Source organism: Vitis vinifera, chromosome 13, assembly GCF_030704535.1.
Source record: "Vitis vinifera cultivar Pinot Noir 40024 chromosome 13, ASM3070453v1".
NCBI lineage: Eukaryota > Viridiplantae > Streptophyta > Magnoliopsida > Vitales > Vitaceae > Vitis > Vitis vinifera.
Genome location: NC_081817.1, coordinates 3,813,341 through 3,826,710, shown reverse-complemented (window position 1 = coordinate 3,826,710; position 13,370 = coordinate 3,813,341). Strand labels below are relative to the sequence as shown.

The following is a 13,370-nucleotide window of genomic DNA, read 5'->3' as shown; positions in this document are numbered from 1 at the left end:
TTTTCTTTGTTTTTTTTCTTCAGATTGTGCTTCAAATCCTGACATGAATTGCCATCTCCTTCTCGTTGAAGGCATCCGGTAGATGATGACCTACGTGTTTCAGGCGGAGTGCGACAAGGTTGCGCCAGCTAGCGGCAGCCAAGTTGGCTATGACCCCTTGTACAGTTGTACGTCACTTAATATTTGCTGATTGGCTCCACTGATTACTCATCTCCACCACTTGTTTGTTTTAACTTTTAAATTTAATAAATAAATAAAAAATGGTTGGATGGGAATTTTTTTAAATGGACTTAATTGTTGATTCAAACGGATATGATTTAGGTGGTATTTGTTTTTTGGCTGAATAAAAAAAGTTAAAATATTTAACTTTTCCTATTCAGTTAAAAGTAATTTATTTACATAGATCAATATAATTTAACTAAATTTATTGATAACAAATTCATTTTAGTGATATTGGTTAATATCAATAAGATATTTTTAGCTGAATAGAAAAAATCAAATATTTTAGTTTTTTTATCCCGTTAAAAAACAAATACCACCTTAGTATTGATCTAATCTGGTTCCATCCATTCCATTTTAGTCAAAACTGGGTGGGTTCATATTTCTTCCAGAAAATTGGCACCCCAAATTTCTAGCAAGTTATATTCAAGGATATTTGGGTAATATTTTGGTGTCTCCGAAAATAAAAATAAGTATTGTAATGGAAATTAGTTTATTTTTTATTTTTTTTTATATTAGAAAAAATATGAAGTGTCTCCTATATTTATATTATTTGAAAATCTCTCCAAATAATATTTTAAAAATTTTTACGTTGTATACATAAATATATACTACCTTCACAAAATAAATTAATTAATTAAAAAAAACCATTTTTCAATTTCATAAAAATTTTATTTCTAAAAATGATTGAGACCGAGAAGGAGAAACAGAAGAAAATAGTTCTTTCTTGCCATTATATGGTAAGCTATGCACGTTCTGGCACTTTGGACATGTATATATATCTGAGCATTTCAATCCTCATCTTTTAATCATCATAGGCCCCTCTGTAATATTGAATCGATGATAAGTATTAAAAAGCACAATTAATCAAGTTATATTACGTTCGTATTATAATTTCATTTCTTTTATATCGAGTTTTGTCTCATTATTTTATACTTTGATTTTATTGTTTTTTACCTTAATTTTATTGATCTGTACTTAATTCTATTACTTGCATCACATCATTATCATTAATTTGAACTTTTTCGTATGCTTTCAAAGATTGAGATACACTGTTTAAACCTTATGATACACATTTGACAATCAAGATGCAAAGTCCAATATACCTTAATTTTTTTCCAATTTGATGGTACATATATTAATATGATTTTCAAATGCTTGAGTTACACCCTGAAGGATATTTTAAATAAATATATTTTAAAAATAAATAAATAAACAACGTTGACAAAATATCTTCATGGTTGTGGCCTTAATACACCAAAGAATTTTAAGGACTCACCTATCATGTCTTGGCAAGAATATCTTGACCTTGATAGCATTAAGTCAATAGAAAATGAAAGACCACTATTTGATGAAAGGAAATTTTACATTAACATCTACTTTACAGCTCATATAAAATTACAAAACGGTTAATTTCATTAACTTCTCCTAAGATTTTAGCTAAATAAATCTAACCTCTATTGATTTGAAATTTCATCAACTGTCTCTCATATCCTTCTTTTTTTATATTTCAACTCATGTCCCCTCTAATTTAAAATAAGGGAAGTATTTGACAATTTTTCAAACTAACATAAACTAATTATATTTAACTAAAACATCAAAGGAAGTGAATAAAATTAGCACAATTAAAAAATCATTCTTAAAATATATATATATATATATATATATATATATATATATATATATTCATACTACCATGTCATCACTAGAAAAGTATAATAATCAAAGGCTCATAACCTTTTTCAATACTTTTATTGCTCCAAAAAAAATGAATTATTATACTAAATTTCATCTTTAAAATTTCATCCCATTGTCAATGCTCTTTGAATACCCTTGAAAAATATTTTCAAAAAAAAGTTCTTTAGTATACTAAAGTTATAAATTAGATAATTTTTTTATTAAAATTTATTGTTTTATATGCTAAACAAAGATATCCTTTTCCACAATTTTTTTCCATGAGAGAGTCCTTTCATTTCAAAAAGTAGAGCCTGACCCACTGATTTCTATAGACAAAGGGGTGGGGTCCATGGGGACTGGGACTAGTGATCTAATCTGAATTGTGGAATTAAAAAGGGGACCATTGACTATAAATAATGTGGTAAAGACTTTTGGAGTTATGTTTGGTTTTCTAAAAATATTAAGAAAAAATACATAATTAAAATAATTTTTTTATAAAAAATTAAAAAACAAACAAATAAATAAATAAATATTATTTAAATTATATATATTTAATAAGCTTGAAGTATCATATAAAATATTAACTTTAACTTCTTTTTTTGTTTTTTAAATTGTCCTTCAAATTTCGATAACCAAACATAATCTAAAAATTGTCATTGTCTTCTCGTTAAAGACTTTTGGAATATAACCTACATTTTTTACACGGAATACGATAAAGTTGTGCCAGCTAAATTGGTTACGACCCCTAGCATGTTCTGATTGGTTCCTCAAATTCTTAAATATCTGCTTATTGGCTGCACTCATCACCACCACTTTTCCAGCGTCAAAGTGTATTGCTTGAATTTGGTTGGATGGGAATTTTTTATACTTGATTAAAACCAATTTAATATTATTTGAAAATCTCTCCAAAGAATATTTTTAAAAAATTTACATTATATATATAACCGAACAAGTTCATATTATCTCACCTTTTCATGGCATCTTCTATTATATATGTTAGCCCTTCAAATGAGGTTTTTGGCATATAAGGGCATACTTTATTAACCATTTTATTTCATTTAAATATTGAATCCATTGTATTTTAATTATCTTATTCTTATGGGTGTTATGCAACTTCAAACTATTTCAAAGTTAATTAATTTACAAGGTATATATATACTTAAACTAATTAGAGCTTAAGAAATAGCTCCAATATGTTAAATAGAAAATAATTTAAGGGAATAACACAAAAAATAAATAAATAAAGCTTAGTGCACAAAAATCAAAGCAAAGCGTTCAAACATCATGAAGAGCATTCAAACAACATGTGGGGCATTCAAATGTCCTCAAGGAAATTCACATACCCTCCACAATACACTCTAATATTTGGTTTTTTCTATTCAATTAAAAGTAACATATTGATATCAACCAACATAACTAAAGTGAATATGTTATCAATAGGTTTAGTTTAGTTATATTGGTTGATATCAATAAGTTGCTTTTAGTTGAATAGAAAAAGTCAAATATTTTTGTTTTTTCTGTTTAACCAAAAAACAAACATTGTCTTAATTTGCAACTAGTGACCATCTAGACTAAAATGATATATGCAAGCAAGGACCACTATAACATGTGAGGAAACCAATAGGTATCCCAAATAAGTTATATTATAAACACTACTTTACTATGAATCTAGAAATTTTCCCGAGAGTTGAAAAATCAAAGATTGGGCATTACAATAAGAATTAATTGAAATCACCAGCTTGAATAAAAAAAAAAAAATTGTGTTTTTTTTTCAATATTTAGTACTGCTATTCTTGCAATGCAACAAGCGTATTGCATCTTTTTTGGCTTGAGAGGGCACACACAACACACTTGGATTGAATCTTGGGTGTAGAAAAGGGAATAGCTCATTGAACCCGGATTCACATACCATCACGGACTAAGCTTCGTCTTGGAGGCAGTGGAACGAGAAAATAGTTTTCCACAACATTAATCAAGGTGAGCGTTTCGTTTATTCTCGTTTAATGCATGCTTTAATATCTACATGTGATCCTATGTTGTTCAAAATTCATCAATTGGTATCAGAGCATAACATGGATGACATTTGAGCTGCATATTTGGGTTATTCAAGGTTTCCCGTTTTCTAGTTATGGAAGCCAATTTTTTTTTGGAGTTTTTTTTTTTTTCGTTTGGTGTTGTTTCTCGGTTTTCAAGCCCGATTGATGTTGGAGATTTGTAGAGAATATTGTTTGGAGCAAAACCCATCTTGTTTTTATGGTTTTTGGAGCTCATTTGATGGAATTTCGAAAATTAGGGCTTATTTTGGTTCTTCCAATTATGTGTTTTTTTGTGCAATTTTTGGGTTTAGATTGAAGGATTGATGTTTGAGGATGGAGACCTAAGTGTTTTCGTCGGAAAATGCACAAAATTTTGGCAGAATTTTTTTTTTCCTCTCCAAAGATGAACCAGGTCGTGTTCTGGTGGAGATGATGAGATGACGTCATCATGACATCATTAAAAAAAACCTTTTTTTTTTTTGTTTTGGTTGTCTTGGTATTCTTGGAATCATTATGCATATTCTTGGAATTATTATACATATGTTAAATTTGGTTTTATTGGGACAATTATTATTATTGTTGTTCTTTATGATATAATTTTTTATCTTATACCAATAATGTTGTCCTAGGCCATTTTTGTGAAATATTTAAATTTATTATGGCAATAAAGAACACTTTTGTGATTGCCTATCGTAATTCCAAGTGTGTCAAGTTGTGCAAATTAAATATTTGAGTTTATCATGACAATAGTGAACATATAAGTAGTTGTCTATCATGATACTATATGTGTCAAATTGTTTTTGTTGAGATATTTTATCTCCCACTTTTGGTTGCTTTATTATTGTGATTACTAAGGTCCATACGGGTATTGTAATTGTCATATCGATGATTATAATACTTAGTAGGATGCTTAGATTGGTGAAGGAAATTAATTATATATTATGAACCGTACTAATTTTCTTTTGCCCTTTCGGTAATATAATTAGTGCATCTTGGTTGTGATATTTAATTAATTGTCCTTACCACTGTAGAATTTCAAAATTCCAAGCTATTGCTAAATTGAGAAATTTTATGCATATTATTTAATTTTGCTATTTTCCAACTATTAGCAATCCTGGAATTACTCTGCAATTATCTGCCATCAAGCCCCTTACTAGAAATAATTTTGAGGAATTGTATGAGTCTTTCAATGTGCATATGACTCTGCAAAATTTGGATTTGGTTTTGAGAGTTAATGAGCCAAGTAAGCCCACTGATATGAGCTCTACTGATGAAATATCTTTTTATGAGATATGGGAGCACTCCAATAGGAGTTGTTTGATGGTAATGAAGTATACTATGGACAAATCTATTAAAGAATGTGTGCCAAAGACGGAAAGAGCCAAAGACTTCTTGGAATATGTGAAAGCCAATTATACCAAGATTGATAAGGCAGAAATGACAACTTATTTGAAGCTTCTCACAACCACTATGTATGATGGAGTAGGTGGGGTTAAAGATCACATCATCAAGCTAAAGCACTACTTCAACAAGGTAAATGAGATGAAAGTAGAGTTGAGTGAGAAATTCTTGAAATGGTTGATGCTTTGAGTCTCTTCCTACTTCCTTTGATGCAGTGAAGTTGACTTATAATGCCTTGAAGGAAGAATGGACTCTGGAGGAGTTGATGTCCATTGTGGTGCAACATGAAGTCTCACTGAAGAAAAATGAGATTCACTCATTTGCTCTTGTTACTGACCAAGTGAGTAATATGAAGAAAAAACCTTCACACAAGAATTTTGGAGGCTCTAAGCAATTCAAGAGGAAAGGGAATTCAAGTCAAGGAACCTCCAATGCATCTGCTTCTTCTAATGCTACAAAGAGTGAGAGATTCAAGGGGAAGTGCAACTTTTGCCACAAGATTGGCCACAAGCAGGTTGATTGCTTCAAGTTTAAAAATTGGCTAGAGAAGAAAAAGAAAAGTGAAATTGTGGTTGTGGTTAATTTGAATGCAAACATGATTGAGACTAATATTGTTGATGTTCATCCCAATTCTTGGTGGTTCGATACTGGTGTCACTATTCATGTCACTAATTCTTTGTAGGAGATGACAAACAAAAGGAGGTCATCAAAGCATGAAGAATGTGTCTATATGGGTGATAGAAGCAAAGTGAAAGTAGAATTTTTTGGCATGATAAAGCTAAGATTGATCACAAAAAGTTTTTTGTTGTTACACAATGTTGCTTACATACCCTCACTTAGGAGAAATTTGATTTCTGTTTCTATTTTGGATAGATAAGGTTACACTTTCCACTCTGGAAAAGAAAAAGTGGATATATTTGGCAACTCAATTCTAATTGGCAATGTTGTTTTCTTTGGCAATCTTTATAGTCTCAATTTGCATCACAGTCCTTTATGTGATTCATCTTCTTTTAATTTTGTTATTGGTTGCAAGTGTGCTAGAATGAATTTGAGTTCTTCCATGTTGTGGCCCAAACACCTAGGTCATATTTCTAGGCAAAGATTAGATAGATTGGTTAGAGATGGTGTGCTTTCTAATCTTGATTTCTCAGACTTCGAGACTTGTGTTGTTTGCTCAAAAAGGAAGATGACGACTAAGACCAAATATGAGAAGATTGATAGGTGTGGAAGTACTTTAGACTTTATCCACACAGATATATGTGGTCCTTTGACACCAACTGCTTTAGGGGGTTATAAATATTTCATCACTTTTATTGATGATTTCTCTAGATATGGTTATGTTGAACTAATCCATGAGAAATCTTACTTCCTAAATGTGTTTAAGGCCTTTAAGGCTAAGGTGGAGTTGCAGTTGGGAAAGCCCATTAAAGTTGTGAAGTCTGATAGAAGTGGTGAGATATGATGAGATTGGATGGAATCCTAGACCATTCGCTAAGTTTCTATTGGAATGCGACATTGATGCTAGATATACAATATCAGGCACTCCTCGAAAAAATGGGGTTGCAGAAATGAGGAATCGCACATTGTTGGATATGGTGAGGTGCATGTTGTCTAATTCCTCCTTACTAAGAGTTTATGTGGGGTGAAGTCTTAAGGACTGCGGCATATATTTTGAATCAAGTGCCCAGTAAGTCTGTGCCTAAGACACCTTATGAGCTATGGTCAGAAAAGAAACTGAGCTTTCGCTATTTCCATGTTTGGGGATGTAAAGCTGAGGTTAGGCCATATAACCCACAGTCAAAGAAACTTGATCCTAAAACCATTAATGGTTTCTTTGTTGGCTATTGCATTGGATCAAGGGGTTGCAGATTTTATTGTCCATCTCATACCACCAGGAACATTGAGTCAAACAGGGATGTATACTTTGAAGATGAAGTTAATGTTGATCCCAATTTTGTGCCTTATGAGATATTTTTTGGAGAAGAGCATGTTATAATTCCTTTTCACACATCTCATGTTCCAAATGTGGATGTTCCTATTCTCCAACAGTCAGCCACTAATGAAGGAAAGCATGGTGATCAAGTGGAACTTGGCATTCCTGTTGATGATACTGTTGTAGATGGGATTACTTTGAGAAGATCACAGAAGATTCGTAGGCCAGCTATTTCAGATGATTATATGGTTTATTTGCAAGAGCATGAGTATGATGGTTCTAATGCTTCTGATCCAATCACTTTTCAAGATGCAATTCATTGTCCTCAATTCCCTTCTTAGAAAAAAGCCATGGATGATGAAATGAACTCTATGTATATGAATGATGTTTGGGATTTGGTCAAATTGCCACATGGCTATAAACCAGTTGAATGCAAGTGGGTATTTAAGGCCAAACGTGATTTTAGCAGGCAAATAGAGAGATATAAAGTTAGACTTGTGGTTAAAGGTTATAGTCAAAGAGAAGGAATTGATTTTAAAGAAACATTCTCACCTGTATCGACCAAGGACTCTTTTAGAGTGATTATGGCCATAGTAGCTCATTTTGATTTGGAGTTACATCAGATGGATGTCAAGACAACTTTCTTGAATGGTGATCTGGATGAGGACGTGTATATGGAGCAGCCTACTGGTTTTGTAGAAGTTGGAAAGGAAGATTTAGTTTGCAATCTCAATAAGTCAATTTATGGTCTTAAACAGGTTTCAAGGCAATAGTATCTAAAGTTTGATAAGATTATCGCCCAAAATGGTTTTAAAAAGAATACAGTTGACAGATGCATATATTTGAGGGTCAGTGGGAGTAGTTACATATTTCTTGTTTTATATGTTGATGATATACTATTCGCATCAAATGATTCTGACTTGTTGATTGTGACAAAGCACATGTTGTCAACCCATTTTGACATGAAGGATCTTGGTGAGGCTTCTTATATTTTGGCCATAAAGATTCTACGTGATAGAGCTAATGGAGTGTTTAAATTGTCTCAAAGAGCTTATATTGAGAAGATATTGAAGAGATTCAATATGCACAATTGTAGTTCTACTGGAGCGCTAATTATGAACGGTGATAAGTTTTCAAAGGCTCGATATCATCAAAATGATGATGAGAGAGAGGAAATGAGAGTCATTCCTTATTCATCTTTGGTTGGCAGCCTTATGTATGCTCAAGTATGTACATGCCCTAATATTGCTTTTGTTGTGGGCATGTTAGGAAGGTACTTGAGCAATCTTGGGAGTCAACATTGGAAAGCTGCTAAGAAGGTCCTTAGGTATTTGCAATGAACTAAGGACTTAATGTTGATATATCAGTGCACCAACATACTTGATGTAGTTGGATTTTGTGATGTTGATTTTGCTAGATGCATAGATGATAAGAAATCCACTACGGGCCATATTTTTATGATGGCAGAAGGAACTGTATCTTGGAAAAGTGTCAAGCAAACACTTACAGCATCCTCAACTATGGAGGCCGAGTATGTGGCATGTTATGAGGTTTGTTGTCATGCTATATGGATGCGGAATTTTGTTTCAGTTTTGGAGTAGTTGACTCCATTTCTAGACCGTTAAAATTATTTTGTGATAATTCCGCAGCTGTTGCTTTCTCTAAGAACACTAGGAGTATTTCTCGCTCCAAGCAATTGATGTAAAGTTCTATTTTGTTAAAGAGAAAGTGGTAGAGTCTCTTATTGATATTGAGCACATGTCCACAAAAGGTATGTTGGCAGATCCACTAACAAAAGGCTTACCCATAGTTGTGTTTCATGAACATGTGTTTCAAATAGGGTTGTTGGAAGTCTAGGTTGCATTAAGTTAGTGGGAGCCATTTTTGGTATTGTAATATTATGCTATTGTTGGAAGGATTGCTATTATTGTATATTTCCCTGTAAATCAAGCAATTAAGCATGTATGATTGCTTTTGATTATTTGTTTTGATGAGATTCTATGAGACATTGATTTATGATTATGTATATGTTGTGATGTTTGATTATGTAATCCAAGTGGGAGAATTGTTGGAATTTTTTATGTGTGGACTTACATAATCAATATGATAATGTCATAAATCAATGTTATTTTATTTTTTCATTGTGGTCCATAATGGGATTGGACTCATATCGTTGCTTGATTTTTTATGGGCTCACCCTAATTCACTTGACTAGCCCAAAGTCAAGTGGTCCAAATAATGTATGTAATGCATGATATTTATATATATATATATAAGTAAAAAGAAACAACTCTCTCTCCCGCTCCATCTCTCTGTCTTCTTCTTCTTTGGCTGGAGACGGCACGCACAACACACTTGGACTGAATCTTGGGTATAGGAAAGGAAAGAGCTCATTAAACCCGGATTCACATGCCATCACGGACTGAGCTTCGTCTTGGAGGCAGTGGAACGAGAAAATGGCTTTCCACGGCATTAATCAAGGTGAGCATTTCGTTTATTCCTGTTTAATGCATGTTTTAATGTCTACATGTGATCCTATGTTATTCAAAATTCATCAGCAACTGCTTAGTGTTGTAGCCTTGCCCACACAAAAATTTGACATAATCTGCCTCTCCAGCATCATATATCAAGCCAGGATGTGCAGCCTTTATAGGATCTATCTGACCTGCCCCATATGCAAACTCCTGGTCTCTGTTGGATTTAACACTCATGGGAGCAGCTGCAAAGAACAACATGGAAACATGAGAATTAGTTATATATAATGGTTAATTATATTTCTTCTAGATATGTATATGTGAAAGCAATTTCATTTTTCTATTTTGTTGTGGGCGTTAGAAGAATGACTTCTGGCTGAAGTTATAAATATTGTTTCACAGGGTATATAGAATGTGACTCAAGGAAATTCCCAAAATGATTTAGATGTTAATGAATTGCTTTTGGTTAAAAATATTTGAAAAAGGAAGATGGCTAATTCTTCCCTAACCCCTGCTTTCATTGATGTCTTGTATAATTAGAATATGGATCAAACCATTACCAGTTGTCATTAGAGCAGATTTAATAGCAGCAGGAGACTATGTTGGGTGAAATGATTTGACATAGGCAGCAGCCCCAGAAGCATTTGGACAAGCCATGGATGGCCCGGAAACTATATTGTATGGGACTACTCTTGTGTCCCAATCATATCCTGTTACAGTTGAAGCCTTTGTCCATGCTGCTACAATGTCCACTCCCGGTGCAGTTAAGTCAGGCTGTATAATAATGTCAAGAATTTGCAATTCAGAAAGAGACTGGGCTACTCAGGAATAAATCACCAGAGAAGATTAATTAACAGATCATTACCTTGAGAATGTCACTTGTAACAGGGTTGGGGCCCCTCGAGGAAAATGAAGCTACAAATGGGGCCAATTTGTCTTCAACCTCAACAATCTTCTCTATAATTGCAGTGGGTTTGCTGTGTATACAAGGAGTGCATGAAATTAGATTAGATCATCTATCATTATGCAGAGAATCACCAAAGAAAAGGCTATCAAAAGTGGAAAGTGTGATAGCTTGAAGAATATATACCTAGTTGAGTGCAAGTATTGAAGAACTCTGCCACCATCACTTAAGCCCAAGGAGGATGCAGGTAAAGCATAACTGGTGGAAAAATCATTGTAGCATTCATCTTGAAATACAGTATCCGCTGCTCCCACCCATCAGTGTCCGAATCACAGAATAGGATTTTACCATTTACCAGACTTGTCGACGAGTTGAAAAAACAGTACCTGCATTTCATGATAACTTTCATGCACTTTCAGCCTTCAAATATCATACGTTACTGAAGCTTCGAGTGCTTCTAGTGAAAAATTAAATGTCTGATCTCCACCTGGAAGAAGAACTATTATAACCTCCTGTAGTATTTGTGGCATCTCCACCATAAATGATAGGGTACATACCCTTCATCTCAAAAGTATTTATAGAGACTCCCTACATCCACCAGTAAGAGGTTACTCTTAAGTAGACATGAAAGCGAAATTAACAGATAAATATGCATACATATTCACCTCATAAACCTTGTTGTTTCCCAACTTGACCTTGGTCACAAACTTTCTGTCAATGGTGCTAGTAGCAACTGAGAGAGACCAAGGTGAGAAATTTGTAGTAGTAGCATGATTCGGGCCCCAATTACCAGCAGCATTAGATGTGAGTATCCCATCTTCATAGAACGGAAAGCTCCAATTGCAATTCAATCTTCAAAGTAATCGTAGGAATCTATTTCCCCAACTGAAAGAGAGATAATATCAACTCCATCTGCAATGGCATCATCAAACCCTGAAAGGATATAGCATCAGAACAACCATCTGACAAACATATCTTGTACACTGCGATGCGAGCAGAGGGAAGCCCTCCTCTAGCTGTCCCTGAGCCAAGGCCTAGTAAGCTTGCCATGGATGCAGTGTGTGAGCCATGGCCTTCTGAATCTCTCGGTGATTTAATACCTGTTAGCCCCAGTTTTCCATCACTTCTGTAGTATTTAGCTCCAATGATTTTACTGCACAGCATCGCAATTTTTGTTAAGAAGCAGGGGATCTCTCTGTATATATATCTACTAATGATGATTATATTAATAATAGTTACTTGTTGCCAGTGAAATTGGATGAGGTTTGACAAGTACCCTTCCATTTGCTTGGTGGAGGACCGAATCCTTCATCACTGAAACTAGAGGCCAGATCCCAGAATCAAGCATTCCAATGATAATATCGCTTTCAGTTGCCGTTCTTTTAACTTCTTGGGGAAAGCCCATGAAGTCCCATGATCTTGTTGTGAGGAGTTTCTTCTTTCCATTTGGGAATACAGTCACTACCCCGTCCATGGCTGAATATACATACTTAGAATCAGATTATTGATAAGCAAATAAAATACAGTTTAAAATAATGTCTTGAAAATTATGATTCCCCCACCCGAGAGTTTCGTCATCTCCTACTTAGTCAGCTTGGCAACGAACCCATTGAAGCTACTCTTGTAGCTATGAAGTAGATATTCGGATGCACCACTGTCGAACAGAAGCCATTAAAGACGTGAGGCCAGTACCACTCAATGGATTCTTGGCAGTTTTCCAGATGTGCTTCTTGTTTGATCATAAACCATATGTATATATATACATCAAGAGAATCTTCAGTGTTGCTTCACTGATCACGTTGAGCTGATAATTTTCACATGGTAAACTTCCATTTTGTCTTGAATTTGTTTAAAAAAAATTTATATCCCTTTCTATTTGAATTGTTCTTCCCTAGCATACAACTTTAATGATCTAACATGATTTTTTGGCTTGGTTGAAAGTGGGGGGATTAAATTCAAGGCCGTTAATCAACCTGAAATTTCAAGTTCCATACCATATAAAGACTTAAATTGTCAGACAATAACCTAACACCAACTATTTGATTGGAAAAACTATAGAAGTGTTTCATGAACACATGTCATTGTATTTGTATAAGATGCAATAGTTAGCATCTTTTTATGTTAAAAGGAAAAATATCGATACCTGTCAAACACTTGATGTAGCATGTTAATATGAAGGGCTGAAGCCGACACATCACCCTTTGGAAGGTCCCCCATGTACACAATATACTCCTACAATGACAATAAACACAACTGATTAAGTTACAAAATATTTCTAAAAAAAATGCATTTTACCCAGCAAGGACCAAAAGAGAGACAAATTATTACCATTCGATCTTCTGCAGAAGTAGTTCTGGTGCAGCAAATAAGCAAAGTGGAAGTGATTATGGGAAGATAGGTTTATAGAAATATCAGAATCAAAATCCTAATTAAAATAAAACAATAATATATAAACTGCAGAACCGAATACATTCATGCCCCGTATAAGTTGATCTACGTTAAATTCCTATTGCATGTCTATTTTCTAAATTCATGCTAACTCTATTTGCTTTAAAATTAACAACCAAACTTAATTAACACTATTTGCTTTAAAATTAACTACCAAATTTAACAGAAAAATAAAAATGAAATAAAGAAGACAAATATCTACATAGTTCAATGTAATCGCTTACCTCCATGAGAAAAGGGAGATCAAATTTATTTTAATGAATATAAGCTTCAAACTT

General features: G+C 33.6%; 1 pseudogene; it reads right to left on the bottom strand.

Annotated features, from left to right (window-relative positions):
- Positions 1-9,753: 9,753 nt before the first annotated feature.
- Positions 9,754-12,876, bottom strand: LOC100249645 (cucumisin-like; annotated as a pseudogene).
- Between the last annotated feature and the right edge of the window lie 494 nt (positions 12,877-13,370).